The 21,228-nt window shown below is 32.5% G+C and overlaps 1 long non-coding RNA gene across 1 annotated transcript; it reads left to right on the forward strand.

The window, feature by feature from the left end:
* Positions 1 to 547: 547 nt before the first annotated feature.
* LOC128177228 (uncharacterized) lies at positions 548 to 2,444 on the forward strand. The gene is made up of 2 exons (XR_008242819.1): positions 548 to 1,243; positions 2,015 to 2,444. It is a non-coding gene; the product is annotated as an uncharacterized LOC128177228 (long non-coding RNA).
* The last annotated feature ends 18,784 nt before the right edge of the window (positions 2,445 to 21,228 follow it).

The following is a 21,228-nucleotide window of genomic DNA, read 5'->3' on the forward strand; positions in this document are numbered from 1 at the left end:
ATGAAATTTTTATTTAATTAATTCCAGCCGTAGCTTTTAATTCATTCGCTGTTACGGTGTTTCTGACAGCTATTTTTCGTTGGATAGATGGACCACCTAGAACAGGATGTCGCCAGGGCGACTGCTGACCTATTTTACCCATCATGCAACAGACAAAGAGCTTTTTATTAAATACTCAGCGTTAGTAGAGATGTATTTCTGCATACCAATTTAGACATCAGTATTAAAGTATTTATGCTAAAAGAAAAACACCACAAAATCCTTCCATTTGCTTTTTCATGATCCCCAAACATATAATAAAACCGCGATAACGTTCCTCCTATGCGCTGTCTTGTCGCGTTCTCACTAATAAATACTGGTTTTATTGTAAATATGTTCTGTGGATAATAACGGTTCACCATAAACGACTTTCATTGATAAATATTTATATCATATCACTTTTCAGCCTGATTTGTGCTTTGAGGTTTGCCTTTTGTCTCAACTCCAAAAAGATGGCCATTTATATATATATTTTTTCCTATGTTGTTAATAGTTTTAGAATCAGACTTGACAAATTGATAGCCACACTTTTGACATTCTGTATACATTACATCGCTAATATGTCATACTCTGAAACATGTATCAATATGTTGAACAGGTGTCAAAGAGCAGATCATCTTTTACACACATTAACAAGCGAAAACAGGAACACGGACAGAAAAGCTGATAAAGTGAAGGGGGTGGTCAGTCATTTATCAAAGTATTAAATACTTTGCATTGTGTGGTTTGGTGTAACTTTATGAGCATGGTGAAAGACTGGCCTGTAATTCTGTGTGAAGGTTCAGCGTAACTTGTCATTTCAATGGGGCCTTCTTTTTCGTGTCAATGTCGAAATGGACGAGCGAAGTTGTCAGTCTGTTTAGGAATAACATATAGACTCCGACTTTCCAGATAACGGCGGTTTGACAAACTCGCTGCCTTCATGACCGATTGTTTTTCATCGCCGCCGATGAGTGTGAAAATACAAAATGGAGCGGACAAGCGCTGTCGCCCCATCGTTCTTAAATGGCAGGCTCAGTAACAAATATCTGCAATAAACCTCTATATAAATGTTCCAAGATTTTGAATGAAGGCATATGAGAATATCGTGCACTTTGTGGATGTTTCTTTGTGATTCGTGTCCGGATATTTTGTTTTCGCCTAGTAACGATTTCTTAATTTTGTTTTTCTATGGGAATAGTATTTATATTCGCGTATTTAACAGGTAAGGAAGAGGGTATGGTTTCATTTATTTTTCATAAAATTGCATACAGCAGATGTGTCTGTAGAATAATTGCAAATTGAGTTCCTTCGACGATTTGCTTTAAGCTAATCGGCGCCCTCCGTCATCATAGGCTCTTTCAAATGGGCGCGAAGGTGCCCGGAAAAACGGCGCTGGTCTTTCTTTTTTGTTTTTAACACCAGTGGTGCTAAGAGCCTTTTTGATCATCTATTTCTTATTAAACGAAATTCTATCCGTCTTAACGAAATTTTAATGAAGTTGTATTACAGAAGAAGAAGTAATAACGTGAAATAAATGGCGCACCTGACACGTACGAGACTGGTTCCTTAGGTTCAATATAAATATCGCTTACACCGGAACGAAGCATCGCGTAAATCAGCAAACGGCCCGTAAAACAAAACGTCTTCGTGGACAAAACAATAGCCGTGCGACGATCCAGCGGGACTCTAATGAACGGGAATCACCTGCGAAACTAATTGTAAATCCATTGAATTGTTTGATAAGTTTGTCGCATTATAGAGTATCGAATGTTGTAGAAACCTTTGAATTATAATCTTGTTTTTTCAGTAGGAAAAAAAATATTCTTTTGCAGCTGGATGAACGTATCTATGATTAGAATTTTACTTATATATTTTTTCTTACATGTTTTGAAAAGAAATATTTCACATATTCGATAGCCAAGGGTTTAACCTCCGGTCTTTTAAATTTGATACCACTATCTGCCGTTAATCCTGTGTTTGTTTTTGTTTTCAGTCATTCCGTGAAAGAATTTCTATTTCCCTGAAAATAGTTGAAAGATGTAAATTGCAATTGATAATCATCTAAGTATTGTTATGTTAAACAACATCATATATTTAGATTATTATTTTTAAAACCCAGTCTTTATATTCTGAAATAATGGTAATCTAAAATTGTTTTACTTTCTATTCCACCTAGCTAGTATAAGCGTCCCTTGTGTCATACTAGTACATACCATCTGTTTAATAAATCTACTGCATGAATTATGTGATCTGTATTTTTGTTTTGTCATTATTTTGTTCATTTTGTTTTTAAATATTTTTTAAATATATTAATATAGGTGCTTAAGATATTTTATATACTTATTGAAATTGAAGTATATTTGAAAACATTTTGAACGATTTAATGCTTCTTACACTCGTTTTCGATTGTTTTGTGTTTTTTTTAACATAAAAAATATACACAGATCTTCTTACACAGATTTTAAAAATAAATACTATTTATATAGAAGCTGTTGTATTTATTAATTTTTTTTCTTGCTGGGGTTATATTAAAAACCATTTGTATATTTCATAGATCTTACTCGTGAAATGGGCAACTGAGAAATTAATTTGTAAACAGGATTTAAAATATGGTCTTATGAATAAAAAAAGCAAGCAGTGTGTTGTTTGATATTATTGAGCTATTTGTAACCGCTTTTTAAAATTCTGTGTCAATTTCGTAACGTAAATATTTGTTAATTAATTAATGTTCGTGCGTCAAAGAACAGGGTGTGACCAAAATTTGGAGCACGTTAACCAAACCTGTGTTTTATTATGACAAAGACATGTAGTTTCCATGTTCAAAGATTCAACCAAGACATTCATGACTGTATATTGAGATGTCTCGATCGCTATATGAATAAAAATTAAAATCATAAATGACAAGTTTTTTAAATTGATAAAATAAAACTACTATTAAGTTTATGTTTTTTAAAGATTTAAATATTATTATAAACAAAATTTTAACAAACTTTGGAGAAAAATAAGAACAAACAAAACAAAATAAGCAAAGAAGATATGTATAAAGAAAAGACATGTTAAATTATTAAGGAGACTGGATGGTCGACAAATTAACCATCAGATCTGCCTAAAATCTTAAGATATGATTTGTTAAGATATAAACTAATATTTAGTAAAGAAATAATCCCTATAGTTTATATTTCAAAATTGGTTATTTCCCTATATTTTTATATAGAGATATAAAGGATTTATACAGTCTAAAAACGGCTACGACCAGAATTGTCTTGATATCTTAATTATTAAAATAATATTGTTCTATTCTTAAAAATTTGTAGCTGTTTATCATTAAGTAACGTGCATACAAAACGATTATAATTCATAATATTTCCAGATTTGCATTTACAATTTCTTCATTCACTAGTAAAAACAGTAGTGTAAACATTTGGGGAATAAAACACCGTCCGTGAAGTTTTAGGGAAATCACATTGACAATTTAAGACATTTGTATAACTAATATGATCTATTTTGAAGTATACCACGAAATCATCTAATGTACGACAGTGTTAGTAAGCTGTGTAGTTTTAAAATAATTTTACTGGTTGATTGGTGTATTTAGTAGTATCTTTATCACCATGATGACCTCTTCCTTCCGCTGTCCATACTGAAGGTCATGTCAAAATAATGGAGTCAAGGTTATATTTTTGCTTGTCAAAGAATTATTTTACATGCGGACATTTTATTGTTTACAAACCATACAATTAATTCATTAAAGACGAATTAGTTTTTCAAAAGTGTCATAAAAACCAAAATTCCTTTTAATATACGCCGTGTTCAGATGTTGAGATGTGGGTCATCCCGTGCTTCGTGGTCCTAGACCGCAGGGTGTAGTGGAAGAAACGTGGGGACCCTGGGCCCGTCCGAGGGACCAGGATTCACAGGTGTTGGGCAGGACAGGCTAATTCACTTTTAATGTCGCAACATTCCTCGTTTTTTTTTGTTTTGTCAGTTTGGATTATTTTAAACGGATGCCGTTGAGTGAATTTTGCTGTTGTCATGTGGTTTCCATACTTCCAGTCGCCGATCTTTCACTTTATTCTTTAATTAACAAGGATTTCCTTTACATTGTCACTAATTAGTTTTCGTGTTATTCTAAAATATATTTTTCCCAAAATTTTGCACTTATTATATTTCTAATTTGTTCTATATTTAAAATAATATCTTTAGACACTAATTTTGATTTATGAACTCTGATTATCCTGTAAATTAGAATTAGATCGTGTTCATATGAAAGCGGTTTAAATTAGAAAAGAACTTTTTTAAAATAGCTTATTTTACGAAGATTAACAAATTTTTAAGATGCATGACGACATTTGATGTATAAAAGTAAAACATACCAAACAAAAATATCTAAAAGCACTGAAAAATCCTCAATTAATAACCACATTTAATAAGGGGCCAAGTGTCAATAAATAAGCTTCAATGTCAGAATGATTCTTTGCTATTTTATATTTCTATTTCATAATGAAAATGGTTGCAAATATTTGCATTTCTGTTCACTGTTGAGTAAGATAAAATAATTATGGTAAAAAAATTGGTCTAATAATTGAACTTTTTGGTGAAAAATATGAACTTCAAATAAAAGTATGGATATATTCTGATAATTGCAGAAATAGGCCTTGGCAGTAAAAGTATTTTTTTGTATGTAAAGTATTTTACATGAGACATGGCTCTGTAATAATCGGCGCTGATTCCATATATATATATATATATATATATATATATATATATATATAAAGCTAAGTATCGTCTTCAAAAATCGAATTCATTAAATATTTAAAATGAATATTTTCAAAAGTTCTTAATTTTTAGAACTAAATCAGTCAGAATCAAAAGGAAAAAAATATGCTTTATGATATTCATATCATGACAAAGATCAAAAATATTTCTCTGATGACGGACATTCCCCACAACGAAAGTGACAAGGTGGGGTGGTCATTTACCGAAAACCAAGACTTCAGGCTTCATTAAAGCCGTGTTATTAAAAACAGAAGACGTGAGCGGAACAGGGTTTCGGTGATGGTTTTGAAGCTTATAATTATCGATGACAAATTATAGCCATGCGGAATATGGCGGCTTCATTAGAAGGTCTCAGATCTCTTTGTCTCGCAGAGAGACTCTTGTGTAAGAGAAAAAATATATTGACGTTTGTATAGGTTGACCACGTCAAATTGAGTATTGGTACTGTACGCTGTCCAATGGTCCTAGAATTTTACATTATTGTAATTTGATCTATGGTATCTAATGGACCGGATATTAGAGTCTGTATTGTATTTACTCAAAGAGAAAACCAGAATCGGCAGGAACTGTGTTGTTTCCGATAAAGTGTGATTAAGAAAAACCAAGAAATCACGTTTCGTGTTTTTGTTATGAGAAAAAAAAAATCCAAAATAATGAAATAAAAACCCCAACTCTAGAAGACACGATATTTTAAAAAAAAAAAGAAGACTGTTGAAAAGTGGGAATGAGAAAATGCAGCAAACAGCTGCCCAAGAAGAGCCGGGGTAATGACCATCTTGTTATCAAGTCTGGAAACAAGGTATTCCTCGTCCTGTTGAATGGGCTGATAAATCCGTGGAAATCTGCGGCAGGTCACATCATTAGGATGTGGAAGCAGCCCCGTTATCAGCGGCTGTGTATCGCTCCATCCAAATATTTACACCTTATTTATAAACTGACACTTGAAACATCTGTTTTAATTTTCAATTGTGTGAATGTAAAATATACACGTTTTCATGTAGCTGAGTCCCAAACAAGTTCAAAGAAATAGTGACCTCAGGTCACGTTTATTTACGATAACTAGTGTTTGTTTATTTCAATGGTATAAATATGTTTCGAAATCGTTGAAAGAAAATTAAAGGATTTCAAATTTAAATCAAGACAATATTGCAAGTTATTTTTCCTCCGAAATTTAAAGAATTCTGTCAAAAGTGTTGTCCTATAACTTATTTGACACACAATCAATAAATGATCAGTATATAGTTCGATCATATAATTATTGCTGTTTGACTCATTATCATGCAAAATGTTTTCATTGTAGAATATATCCCAACATGCGGGAGAGAAATCAGAGTTTGTCTTAGTCCTTTGAATTGGTGACATTTTCACCGCAAATATTTAGTAATAGTACATACAATTCTCTCTCCCTGAATGCGTACAATCTCAATTATTAAAATCATAAAAGAATTAATTTTCTCTTTGAATTAGACCAGAAAACAATGTGTTCTTAAAAATAAAAAATACAATTTTAAAAAGTGATATTTAAATAATATTTCTTGTGAATAAAATTTATTCAAACCTTGAAAAATAAAAATAAAATATAGTGTTAACGATAATTGTTATAATGATTGAACAAAAAGGATATTGTTAATGTTGAAATAAATTTAATACTGGCAAGAGCAATTATCTTATGTATAAATATATACACTCATGGTATAAGATAACCCCATTCAGTAATTTAGAATAGGAAATAAATCTACTGGGGATATTTGCATTTCGGGGAATTTATTGTGTAAGAAACCAATTGCCTTCCAAAGTCTTCCAAAGATGAATTCGGGAGAAGCACCATTTAAATTGCAAAAAATTACAAAACTTCGATTCAGAAATAGCATGCTGATCAGGTTTAGACGTAAAGTCATTAGATGTATTCGCGGAGAAAGCTATTAAATAATGCCACATCTTTTAGTTATTGAATAAGACCAAGATTAAAACATTGCGACGGGTTGGTTTAACGGGACTAGCAGTGGGATCCCGACGGACTCAAACCAGGGTTTAGCTGTTAAAAAACACAAATACAGAAAACCGTTTCACACCCTTTTTAAATGCTGCACCACGGTTGTAATTTAACACCATTCTTACCCGAGTGTGATTCTTTCCCCGATGAACGTTTCTCCGTTATTTCATCATTTCGAATTCCAAAATTACTTTTTCGCGCCTAAAAGGTGCTTGAATGCGCGGCACTTGCAGAAAGATGAATGGGGGTGAAAATTGGTTCCAAGTGTATTAGCTAATAACATGGTTAGTTTATTTTGGACGGCGGACTTCATAATTGTGTATGACCTACAAAATAATATCTGATTTCAGCTGACTTTTAACATATTTTGCTACGTTCACTTTTAGAAGGTTTGACACGCTAGAAATATTTGTTTTTTAATTATCCTTGACATATACAAGCAGTTCTGAAGAGTGATCTATTTAGTTAAGCCTGCAAATCTCTTCCATTCCCTCGGTAAGACGGTTTACATTTCAAGATTATGGAGGTATAAATATGAATCATTAAAATGTGAAATCGGTAAACAAAGGCAGTCCCGTCAGATAACAATGATATAAATTCAGCTTCAAAGTAAATCTACTTGGGGACTTATCTTATCTAGGACGGAAACGAATAGGGATGCAAGCATTATATAACAAATGAAAACGTATATAGCGCATATTTCACACAGACGGAGAACGGGACCTATATGCCATCTCTCCAAGATTAACCGATACGGTCAGAGTAAATGGTTTCTGTGAAATGTTATTTATTATTTTGTAGATCTAACAACCCACATAATAATCTTTTGTTTTAATGCAAATGTCAGTGAATCACGTGATGAAATTTGCGCGCAATGTGTAAGGAAACACTTTTTTAATGCATCAAAAAAGTTAACTGAAATCTTTTTCATAACAGTGAAATATTAATCAATTCCGTTGTATAACTATACCAATTTCATAATAATATTTTACTTTGAAAAAAAAATTACAGAGCATTGTGAACTTATTTGATATTGTATTTCTTATCCATAGAAAAAATCTTTACAAGCGTCTGACAGACGAGATTGTGAGATAGTGAGGCGTGACTGGGTTATTCCCCTTACCTCCAACGAGGGGAAATAAATCTAGGCATGTATATCGAACCCGACAAGGCGTGAACGGGAAGCACTATCAATCATTTTCACATCATAGTGTGATATGATAATTGAAAAATCTATATGCAAAATATCAGATGTAATCTAGTCGAAACCGCCGAGGGCGAGCGGCCCAGAATGGTAATACAATGTACTATGATGTCAGAAACAATGGGAGATGGAAAAGATATTTTGGTTATTTCCGAAGACGCGTTGAAATTTCATAGTTTTCTGACAACATAATCATAGCATAGCTTACATGTACGTGCATACCAAAATTAACATATTACTATACCTCAAATGCAGTTCACTATAATGACTCCAAAATCAATTTAAATCACTATTATGTATTTTTTAGAATATCTAAATTATAGAACCCGCCACCCCCCTAAAACCAAACATATTTTGTTTCATTACAACAACGTTATTGGTTAGATGGGTTATTTTGTTTGATATTGTATGAATCTAAAACGATAGAAAAAAATGTCGATTTTTGTTTCTAAAAACTGATTTAAGGGTACTTTTTTATTACGCCATTAATGTCTGCTGAATTGTATGTCTGCATTAGTTGTCACCTCTCACCAGAAGCTGCATGTGATGAGGTGGGAGGACGGGGGTCGTCAGAGTACATCCCCTTATATCATAATTCCCCGATACCCGACGCGGCCCCGCGCGATGAGTTCATTATTTCATGGACTCATAACACACGTTGGTGACTGATTTTTATTAAAGATTGGTTTTAATAGCGAACAAATCAGGTTCTCTATTGTGTACCTGAAAACCAAATTAAGATTTCACAGTCTTCAAAGAATTAAATAAGCGTTAGATATACGATGATAACAGCTATATAATAAACACTCGGGTCTCTAGCTCAAGATAAAATCTGTTTTATTGAAAGTAAATGGCTGATGGTGGGATATTGCATTTTGTGTTGAAACACGAGGGCGTGAAAATTCACCCAGAAAGGTGCGAACTCATTTTCTTGAGTAGACTTATAAATATCCGCCATTCTTGCATGTGGTTATCTACAGAGACTAACTGCCAATTAAACGCTACAAGTACTCGTTAATATTTCTACTGATCCGGAATACAGATAGGCAAATGTTTCCCCAATTCATCACCTGATGTAGACTGTAAAGGCCTAAAGACACTCTACTTTGCTCCGCGGCTCACAGGGGGAACGTTTATAAAATATGTATGTTCATCGCTGCCATGCAACTTTAGTAAATTCGATTTATGACGACTGGTTAATTACTTACTTTTTCTGGCCCATTTGCTTAAATGTTTTCAATTTGCGAGCGAAAGGTTGTGTATCTATGTTCATGATTTAGTAACAGATATATTGTTAATTATGCAAATAAATGATTTTATATTGCTTACAATCCTACAACCCCCTTTCCTTAAAAAACAATAGAAAAAGAAAATGAAATGTGCCATGACGTAATATTTTTGACGTCACCCAAGCGTTAAAGTGAAATGCATTTGACTCTTTCATTGAGACCCACCGATGACAAACATAAGTATGATTAATTTATGGACAGACGACGTCATCGTGCCAACCTTGAGTGTCTGTGGGGGTCATGACGTGGCTTATAGGAAGGGGTCGAGGGAATCCATTTCACTGCTATATAATTAGATCAAGATAACCATCGCCAAAAGTGTAAACGAAAAAAAGAAATGTAATAAAAATCCGGAAACCCCGGCTCATTTACACAAAAAGGCAGCGCGATCAATCAACGCGGCTCAAAATATATCCCCAAATTCGAGAAAATTTTAATCACTTCGCATTAAATGTGTTAAAGATGTGGCCGGCACAAATGAAATGTTCGTCTCATATTTCTGAACACAATTTAAGTCTTTAATCAAATTATAGTGTGTGCCTCAATTTCGGGGGTATTACCTCTGTCCTAACTATGCATTATTTCGATGCCTTTGTGAGTCAAGCGGATTAATTTCCAGCATCAGTCGTATATCAGAATAGTTGAGACTGATTAAGCCGGATTGTAATGCGACTGGTGCATTCCCCGCTCGGTTTTATCTCTCCTTCACCAACCCGAGACTAGGCATTAAGTGAATCCAGATTTTTTACCATTGTGTAGGAAGATGTTGGTGGGTTGTTATTGTCTTTTTATATTTCCTAGACGTGCTAGTGTGGGTTGCATTACTTTTGGCAAAGGTCCATAGGACTGAAGTGAAAAAAGAAATATATCGTACCCTCGACTCTCACAGCGCCCCTGTTGAAGTTATTTAATCTCCGCCAGAAAACTTCCACAAAACAACGATATTACCACAATACCACAGTCAACACTCCACGCAACATCAATTCATCCACAGGACAACAAAAACTTTGGACGCAACGACGAAAAACCAAAACATTTAATGTAAAGAAACAGTACACTATTCAAAGATTCAACAATCGCATCAACAACAGAGTCGTGACAATTGAGAGAAAAAAACCACCAAGATATCAACAACAACTATGGTTTCAACAAGTATACCTGTACCTAAATACAACTGTATCAACACTAGAGTGGTTATATTTTATTAAAAAAAAACCCCAAAAAACAAAGGTACCAACAACAACCATGGTATCATCAATAAAAAGAGTCTTATGTCCATTTTACCTATCAACATCAACTACAAATCATAGTATCAACAAGAGTCGTTTGTACATGCACTGTAAATCATAAAAAAGTATGAACATGTATCAACAATATATTTACATGTATCAACAACACCAAACGTGAATTACAGTGTCAACAACAACATAAAACAACAATCAAAACTTTAAGAAAAATACAAAGAAAAACAATTCAATTAAGCTACTGAATAAAATGTAAAATCTAGCTCTTTACCATTTGAATAGTCTACGCCAAAGAACTGAGACATAGATTAATTACTGTTGAACATACTGTTGAATCATTTATTTTATGGAAAGGAATATCTATGGGTAGTGTACCCAAATGCGTAATACAAGAACTTTGGGGAAGTACTTTTCATAATATGTGGTGCCCGCAAAATCAATGTATATTGATAATTCCATAGTATACTTGTTTAGGTAAAAAATCAAATTAACAAATGTTGCACATTTACTGCTCCATATACTGAGAGAGGACTAATTTTACGAATCTTAACTTTATTAGATCTACTGATTAAAAAAAATGTTTTTGCAGTTTTCTGTGTCATGTGAGTATTTAAAAAAAACCAATTTGCATGATTTCTATGAGATCCTCTTAGCAAAACCCAACCCTGCACATTATCACGTGATTTAAAACGAATCACATGGTTTTATTTGCATATTATGAACATCCCGATTTTATTGTGAACAACTCATACAGGGAAGTATGATAATGACAATTTACATTCATGACATGGAAAATAAAATGATTTAAAATACAAAAGCATCACCAGTTTCTTCCATCTTGTCCATATATAGGTAGTGCCTTGATTTATATGTACCAGATCCATCTCCCGAGAAAAATACGTCGAACTAATGCACGTTTTAACTATTTCCCCATTTTCCTACAATAGTATAATTTATGGAGGTAGAAAATAAAGTTAATAACAGCCGGGAATGATTTAGGGGTAATCCATGTTCTTCAATCAGCTGTTAAGCTGTAAATCAATGGATTGGTTCAAAAGAAGAAGTAGTATGCACATGGCAACGCCAACGTTGTCACTGAACAACAAAAGCAAGACAAGCCTTTTAAATCCATTTATTTAGCTGAGCATGACATTTTTTCTTTTGATCTTACTAAAAGTGTGATTTACTAGTTTTGATAAAACAGAAACTTTCTTCCCTTATCACAAGCAGTTTCTATATTAGAGAAGTGTGGAGAGCTATATCACCAGTGAGGCGGTCGAATCCAACACTAAGTCAATACGCATGCCCCAGTTAGAGCATCCGCGGACGAGATGATTGTCCTCCACTATGCAGTTAATTGCCGTATCGTAATACTTATCATACTTAGGCTGAGTAGGTAGATTCAAAGTCCATGCTGTCACGCAATCCACCGACAACTTGAAATTATCTCAACAAGACCATGGAGAAAAATGATATTGAGTGCAGAGCTCCTCAACTATCAGGAATCCAGCGCCTCTGACCACCCGTCAACTGCAATATAAAAGATCAAAAGAATGCCGCTGGTTCGGGTACGTCTCAGGACACTATGGGGTCAAATGGGGTCAGCAGATGTCTGTCTCCAGGTTTCGAGACCATTGATATCGGTTACAGTTCCACTACTAATGTAATTTTATCCAAGAGCATTTTATAGTTCTCAAAAGAACAATTTCACTGTTTAAATGGTTAATTAAAGTCTACGAAATGAAAATATTGTAATTTTTTCATCTTCAAAGTAACTTAAAATTAAACCATATTCCAAACAAAGAAAAACGGCCACTCTTTTTGTAATACTCATTTGAAGGTAAAATCAGAAACGGTACAGAGGTTTTTTTTCTCTCTGGCGAAGGCGTTGAATCTTCTACTTATAATTTCTTGATCAATCATAGGTTTTCTAAAGGTCACACTGAAAGTTCAACATGTAAGTTATCCATTTGATTATTTTCAGAAAAGTTCTATGTATTTGTCTCAAGAGTTTACCTAACTATTATAACTGAGTTGATATAATAAAGTACAGCTTAGTATGAACAATCATGTAATTAAATGAACATATCAAAACATATAATAAAAATATGAATTAATACCTCATCGTGTGTTCTAAGAATGCGTAAACATTCTTTTATCAATCTAGACTTATCAAAACAGTTTTTATAATGCCCTGTAGCATAAATATTAAAAAGCTGAAGTTAACTAACAGTCTTATAATTCAGAAAAACGACTTCTGAATTCTATTTTAAGCAGAAAATCTATAGTTACACAATCATGTTTGCGTTCGAAGGCGCCACCAAAAACATATTATAATACTGTATACAGATAATATTTCGCCCCGTTTTATGTTCGCCCTATTCGCCTTCATTAACTGTGGGCGAATTTAAAACGGGACAAAAGTTACAATAACATCAACATTTTTCAGCGAATTTAAATTCGCTGAAAAATGAAGATGAGATGAAATATTTTAAAACTTGATTGGGCAAAAGTAGTACACCTCCTTAAATGGACAATATGTACAGTATCATGGACAATATGTACAGTATCATGGACAATATGTACAGTATCATGGACAATTTGTACAGTATCATGGACAATTTGTACAGTATCATGGACAATATGTACAGTATCATGGACAATTTGTACAGTATCATGGACAATTTGTACAGTATCATGGACAATTTGTACAGTATCATGGACAATATGTACAGTATCATGGACAATATGTACAGTATCATGGACAATGTGTACAGTATCATGGACAATATGTACAGTATCATGGACAATGTGTACAGTATCATGGACAATATGTACAGTATCATGGACAATATGTACAGTATCATGGACAATGTGTACAGTATCATGGACAATATGTACAGTATCATGGACAATGTGTACAGTATCATGGACAATGTGTACAGTATCATGGACAATATGTACAGTATCATGGACAATGTGTACAGTATCATGGACAATATGTACAGTATCATGGACAATATGTACAGTATCATGGACAATATGTACAGTATCATGGACAATGTGTACAGTATCATGGACAATTTGTACAGTATCATGGACAATATGTACAGTATCATGGACAATGTGTACAGTATCATGGACAATATGTACAGTATCATGGACAATATGTACAGTATCATGAACAGAATTGTAAAAGAATAACAATCTTTCATGAAAATTAAATATATTCAGTTTATATATTTTAATGTAAAAACTAATAGTACTGCTAGCAAAAACATATATTAACATTCTAATACAACACACATAACTAGTATTCGATATTGATTCTTAGATTACGACATTAATATTCAACTTATCATAACTTGCTGAATAAAAACATACAAAAGGTACAAATGACAACTTTTATAATTAAATTTCCTTGTTTCAAATTCTTTTTGTAGTTGAATCCGTTTAATTGAAAATCTAGGAATATGTTTGAGGTTACTGAAATCCTATCATCTATGCATATGATCGATGAACAATAGCTTTGATTTATCAAGCTAGCAGGACGTCCAATATTTTTTTTTGAGATCTGTATATTTTCCAGTCCAGAACCCTGATATGCATTAACCACCTACCCTTCCATCTAATGAATGCATGATTCAACTGTAGATCAGATAATAAGTGTTTATTTATGTCATACTATATGTATTTACATTTATTAATATTCACCATATATACAATAAAAAAATGAAACAAGCAAGAGAAATATTTTGGAAGTCATTGTTAAATTCATTTTCTGAAAAAACAAAAACAAAACAAACCCCGTAAATGAACTCATTTTGGACTAGATTGATCGTATACATAGTAATAATCCGCTATTACAACAAAAACAACCGATGTACTAAATGTTGATACGTAGTTAATTAAAAATTAATTAAAAAACTAATTATCCTTATGTTATTGATTATAAAAATATATCCTAGTGATAAATCTACAACAAATGATTTTTTTAAAATGGCGTTCAAAAAAATTAACACGGTTTCGAAGACCATGCAATTTTTCCTGATTTCTAAAATGCCCCATAATGTTCAACAGCGGTGATTCTGATTAAAGGATTAAAAGAAAGAAATTGCTCGGGTCTAATGTGTTTACTGTATCTAGATATAAATCTTTGGTTAGAGAGTTGCAAACATTTTGATCATATATGTGTTCCAGTTAATAGAATAGTATTTTGTAGCGATATATAAAACACATTGTCTTGGCAAATTCCAAAAACACGCAAATAATAAAGTGCACCACTTAGAAAATTTTCGATTATACAAGACCACGATTTACTGTTTGACTGATGTTTCTTCATTTATTCTGGAATGAAACGATCACAATTGCTCTTTGAATAGCCAAAAAAATTAAAACTTTCAGAATTTGTTGTGCATTCAACAGGGGATCTTGATTTGACTGTATTAACATTAAAAGTACATGCTTGCTATTTTAATAGAAAAATAAATACTTACATGTAAACATGTAAATATATCAATCATACATGTATTTGTAATTAATTTCAATTCTTAAATACTTACAAAAAGAATTTATTTGTGCCGATTATAAAGATCTATAATTTCCAGGAATGCGTGTTGGAAACCTCAATATCAGATAATAAGAAATTCATTATATTTTTTGACAATTACAAGAGAAAAAATAACTTAAAATAGAATTTATGATAATTTTTTTTACATAGCAAATCTAAGAATAAATGCTTATGGTTTTGCAAAGATGATTTAAAAAAAATGAGAAGTAGATTTGAAAGACTGTGGAATTCATTACAGCTCGATCATGTTATTCACTCAAACTACTAGTATATTATAAAAGTTGCATAGAAAAATAAATATATATATAAAAAATCCAACAAAGCTTAATAATTAAGGTCTAGGACAAGCGGATAAATTAAAAATATTGTGGGAAAAATAAATAAATTATATATATATATATATATATATATATATATATATATATATATATATATATATATATATATATATATACTTAAATACTTAGGCTTTATTTATCTACATATATATATATATATATATATGTGTGTGTGTGTGTGTGTGTGTGTGACCTGAAGTGTTATGTTATTAGAAGTAGAAAAACTAAGGCAATAGTATTCATGTAATGTGTTTTGTTAGTATTTTAACATGAGAAGTTGGCATGCTTTCTTATATATGCTCTTTTTTTATCATGTTGGACACTGTATGTATATTTTCTGTAATGTGAAGGTTTGATAAATGAATTAAATTGTGTATTATGTAATTTATTTCAGCACTTATCAAAAGTAAGATAAATATAACGATTATCAAAAAGTATCTAAAATAAGTGTTTTGTTGATGCCATCATGGAAGGAGAAACATCACTACACTAAACTTGAATACATCTATGTATATAGAGTTGCTTTATATTTATGTATAGGAATCTAAAGGTTTATTAATATTGATTAGATAATAACCAAACGTGTTATATTGTTTAAGAAAGTGCTGACTATTTCTTCATATTTACTTCAATTCTGATCTCTTCATCACTGAAGTTATTTGTTTTCCAGAGTTTCAAACTTAAAAAGGCGTCTATAAAGTAAATCAAATGAATCCGGATAGGTGAGGAGTTAAATATTTTATTTTGTGTAAAAAATTTAATTCTGTAGTTGTGAAGGGGGACCTAAAGCGGCAGATGTCGTGCAGGGTCCCGGATGACGAAACAAAAAAAAATGTAGCGATTTCAAGACGTAATTTTAGGTGCTTAATTGCTTGGTTCATTCCCTCTCCCTAAGATATTCGACTTTCAGGGGATATTTGATTTCGACAGCCATCTTGAAGTAGAAAAAAAGTTCTTCGATTGGGGAATAACGAATTTGATCAATAGTACATCCCTAGTTTCAGTGGGGAAATAAATTGTTTCTCTAATTTGGGCAAATAGCAGGCTGTCACTCGGTGACGAATAAAATGCGTTGCTCTGGTTTCAAATTACGCAAAGAAAGTTGTTTGAATCTTCTGGGACGCCGAGAAATCCGAAATTGAGACAAATAGTTTGATTCAATTTTATTCCAATATTCTCTAAGACAATCGCGGGAATACGAAAATAATAATTATTCTTTTTTACAATTAAGAAGCGCTTAACCGGGACTTTAACCCCTCAAACTCGGAAAACTCATCGAAAGCAACGACAAGATAACATCCTATAACATTTCTTAACTGAAATGTAGGAAACTGTAAATACTTTTCCCCGATGTAGTAGTTCCTGAAAATGATATTCTGTCCACATGATGAATTGAAGTACACCAAGAAGCGGCAAATTATGCCAAATGAATGATTGTTTTTCTCCGACTCTCACCTGAATTTTCAATTAAGGGTCGCGAACAAGGCCCAGCGTCAACATCTTACTTCCTGGCTTAATGGCCAGGGAAGCCCCTGATGCTGGACTTATAAGCTTTCTCTGAAAGATATTTAATCTTTGAAAAGGAAGATGTTTGACGTTACTCGTAAAATTTCCCAGCAATTTTGCCGGTTTAGCTGGAGTTTCCCATCCGTCTTGTCGTCAGTGATCGATCTAGAAAGATGCAATATTAAAACACTTGGCAGGCCCCCCCTTCCTTTTCTTCCAGATCATAACGGGGACATTAATAAACGTTCTTCGCAATAAGGAGTAGTTTCCCAAAGAGACATGTACCGCAAACCTTTGTGCATTTCGATAATTCTTCGGTAAAATAAACTTATATGTAATAGCATCATTGAATTTTCCATTTGAATAGCTTTTAACTGTCAGATTTTAAAGTATAACTTCATAGAAATACTTGTAAGTCATAACCGTATAATGCTGATTGACAAAACTGCTACGAACTTCACAAAAATCACAACATGGAGCAAAGCCTGGAGTAAAGGTTAAGGAATCTTACTCTTTTTACAGGAACTGAGAGGTTTTTTAATTTAAATTTTGTCAAATATTAAAGATTGTCAAACAAATGCCGGTTTTCAGTAAAAAATAAAAGTATTACCTGAAGAAAATTGCAAACTTACCCTAGAAAAAACTCAAACGTTTATTTGATTAAATTATGTTCTTTTCTTAGTATTTTTCAAATCTATTGCTTAAAAAAATTGACCTCAAATGAAATTTCCACCATTACGATCATTGAAAGGAAAGGCTATAATTTCTTGGTGAAAACTTTCTAACCAATGTAATGCAACCGCATTTAAATGATTAGCTGTGATACAATACGTAGAACACGACAGAACACTTGTTAATCTTCTAAAAAGCCAGTGTCCCTTTTCCCTTTATTTCTTATCAATTGCAATTTTGCAAGTGTTCTGATTGTTTACAATATAAACATGACTTTTCGGAATTGGTATTTAGCAATGTTGACTTTTTCCAGCAGTGTCAACATTCGCAATGATTCTTTCAAATGAAACATCAATATTTCTTTTCCGTACTCGGATCACTTAGACTGATTAGGTTTTTAGTTAGCCAAAGTGTTCATTTGTAAAACAAACATGCTGGATTTTTATTGTAAATATTTCCATTCTACAACAATGGCCAACTTATCAGGGAGGCCATGTTATGATACACCAGTGGTCTGGCTTATTTTACGGAGAGCACGAACGAAAGTTCCCTCCTCACGCCCTTTATGAACGCATTCACCACTGCAACTTTTAATTCTGATGTAGGACAGAAAAATTAGTGACCTACATCCTTCCACTAATATTTCTTTACAGTTTCATATCTATTTTTATGTAAACCCTGCGAGATTAATTTGGTAGGCGTTTTTAAAATGACCTTTTTCAATCCAAATTTCGATAACTCGGCTTTTATCATATCGATGGAGTTGAAATGTATTTTAATGACTTTTTTAATAATATGATAACAATAAAAATACGTTGTTTAAATCATTATATAATCAAGAATAAATAAGCATTTTTTCAGCTTTAGAAAATAAATCTTTTTAGCTACTTAAACCTCAAAATAAAGTATTCGTTCTTGCCTTGTGCAAAATTATCAAAAAACAGAAACAAAACACAGTTAAAAAATCCCAGAAAATAACTATTATAGCATTTTTTTATACTGCAAGTATGTAAACATGTGCCTTAAACAATATTGTAATTTATCATCGTTCACATAAATACAGTTTTACAAATGTATATAATTTATTCTATCTATTTACGTCTTTCTTTAATATTATAATAATTTATTATTTGTCTGATGGACCCCAAAACATACGTTGATGCCGATACTGTCTACAATCTGAATGAAAATCAGAAAAATAAACTTAATTCCCACATGTACAACGTATTATGTTTTTGTATAATTTTTATACGTACAGGCATGTTTGGGACAAGAAGAACACTTTTAAGTTAACAACTTCCGTGGTTTAATTAAAATATGAGTATTTGAAACAGTTTGCACTCACTTGCATTCTTTTAAGCCGAATACTAATGATCTCGAATTAATAATACGTGCCTCAAATATGAACAAGAATAGACACGGCGCCATAGAGAGCACCAATGTTCAGTGCAATCCTCACATGTTTCAAAGTTCAAACGCTACAGTTACCACAAGGTCAAAGGTCATATTCTAGTCCACCAGCTAAATAAATGACAAGTATACTAAATAAGTAAAACTTTCTATGACACAATGTGTATACGCATGGATTTTATTCTGGTAACAACCCCCCCCCCCCCCCCCCCCGAAAAAAACCCAACAAAAACGAAATCCCAGTTCTTTCTACAAAGCAAATGACTTGAAAGTAAATGGTTCTAACGTTTTATAAGAAAAATTATCCTTCGAGAACTTTTGTAAATACATTAACGTTTGCCCCGTGACTTTTTTTAATGGAAACATAACTATTTTTAGCAGAAATAAATTCGTACATTTCAAGGACAATTGCATTTTTTTCCGACTCAGGTACATGTATGTGTAAATTAGCACTTGTTTTACATCATTAACTGGCATCACTGCAAGGAAAAACTTACTTTTTTCTTCTCTCGAGGTAACAAAATTATTATTCAAAACTTTAATGTCCTTTAAACTGTATAACGATCGTATGTTTATAGATTCAAGCAAAATGTTAACAATTGAACTATTTTTTTCAATACCTTCTCAAACAGCCCGATTCAGTACAGTCAAAATACACAAGTTCTTTTGCACCTGAATTCCAGGAAAGAAAAACAAAATGGAGAGTAAAGATTTGATCGTGCTTATTGTGTTTTATTATTTTTTTCCATGAAATTGGAAGAAACTCTTTTGAAGCGTAGTTGTTTTTATTCCTTTTATTAACAAAGTTGTTTCAAATACCCGGTGAAGATTTTTAAATACCAGAGGTGATGTATATAAGGCAGATAAATTATGGAAATAATTTCTTCTATCCTGTTATACCTGATCCATATTATTTTATTTATACATCATTAAGTTAATTTTTTTAGTTTTAGAAAACCCTTTTTTTAACCTCGCAATTGCATTGAAATAAATAAACAACACCGATCTTAGAAGGACCTAAAATATACACCAATTTGGTAATGCCAAGTTCATTTTCATGGTATGACAGAAAATTGGAAAAACAAAACACCCCCGGCAAAACAAAACACCCCCCGAAAAAAATCTCATATACAAAACATAGTTGCCGTTTGCTGACGTTTCAGTTGGTAAATAAAGTAAAAAGGCATTTTTCAAATCCAGCAATTCACCGAAATCATATGCATACTGTGGTTAATCATTAGTTTATTAAAAACATTAATTATCAGGTCATTAACTTATTTAAAATAAAAAAATATATAGAAATATTAAAAAGAACACGATAGGCTGAGCGAAGGTTTGTTTGGGCGCTCTTGTTTGTTCCATATTTGAAATCTCACTTCTTCGAAAAAACAAAACAAAAAAAGATCACGGAAAACAATGTTTTTATACAGTACATTTATTTTTAAAGTATAGACTTTAAATGCAATTTGCATAACAAATAAAGGCTCAGACAATATAAAACTTGAACAGAGGAGTCATCGTAAATTAGGATGCATTTGGAATTCTTGAGTTAAGAAGCAGTTTATAACATTGAATCGAGAGACAATAATCACACACATTTATATAAATACAGTAATATATTTCGGTCATCTTAGATATGATAAATTATTTGCATAACCAAAAACAACACAACCACAGTATTAAGACAGTGTAAGGAGCAATAACTCGGATAGAGCCGCTACAAAGAAGGGTAACCCACCAAAATGCCACCGACCCGCCATAATGCCACCCGTTATTGACGTGTGATTATATATGGCGCTGAACCAAAGATCTGGCTAATGAGGCAGTGACTGATTCCTTGCCGACTTCAAGGTTAACGTTATATTTATTTACTGTCAACTGATGACAGTAACAAGTACTTGACAAGTCCGCGTAAAAACTGGGACCCGGATGACACCTCTGAGACAGTGCTATTCACTCTCTTGACAGTATCATTCAGCAATGTAATCATTACCAAAGCAGCAGTTACTAGTAACGGAGTTTTATGAATGAAACGAGGTCTTGGATAAAAATTGAGACTTGACGGAAGTATCTGAGACTTAACAGTGATAAAATAAACCATAGGAATGCAAGACCTATCAAAAACAATAGGAGATATGACAACCACGAATCAACATTCAACACAACCCGAACATTTTCTATTGATGTCAAATTCCCCCAGTGCAG

This window comes from Crassostrea angulata, chromosome 3 (assembly GCF_025612915.1).
Source record: "Crassostrea angulata isolate pt1a10 chromosome 3, ASM2561291v2, whole genome shotgun sequence".
Classification (NCBI taxonomy): Eukaryota; Metazoa; Mollusca; class Bivalvia; order Ostreida; family Ostreidae; genus Magallana; species Magallana angulata.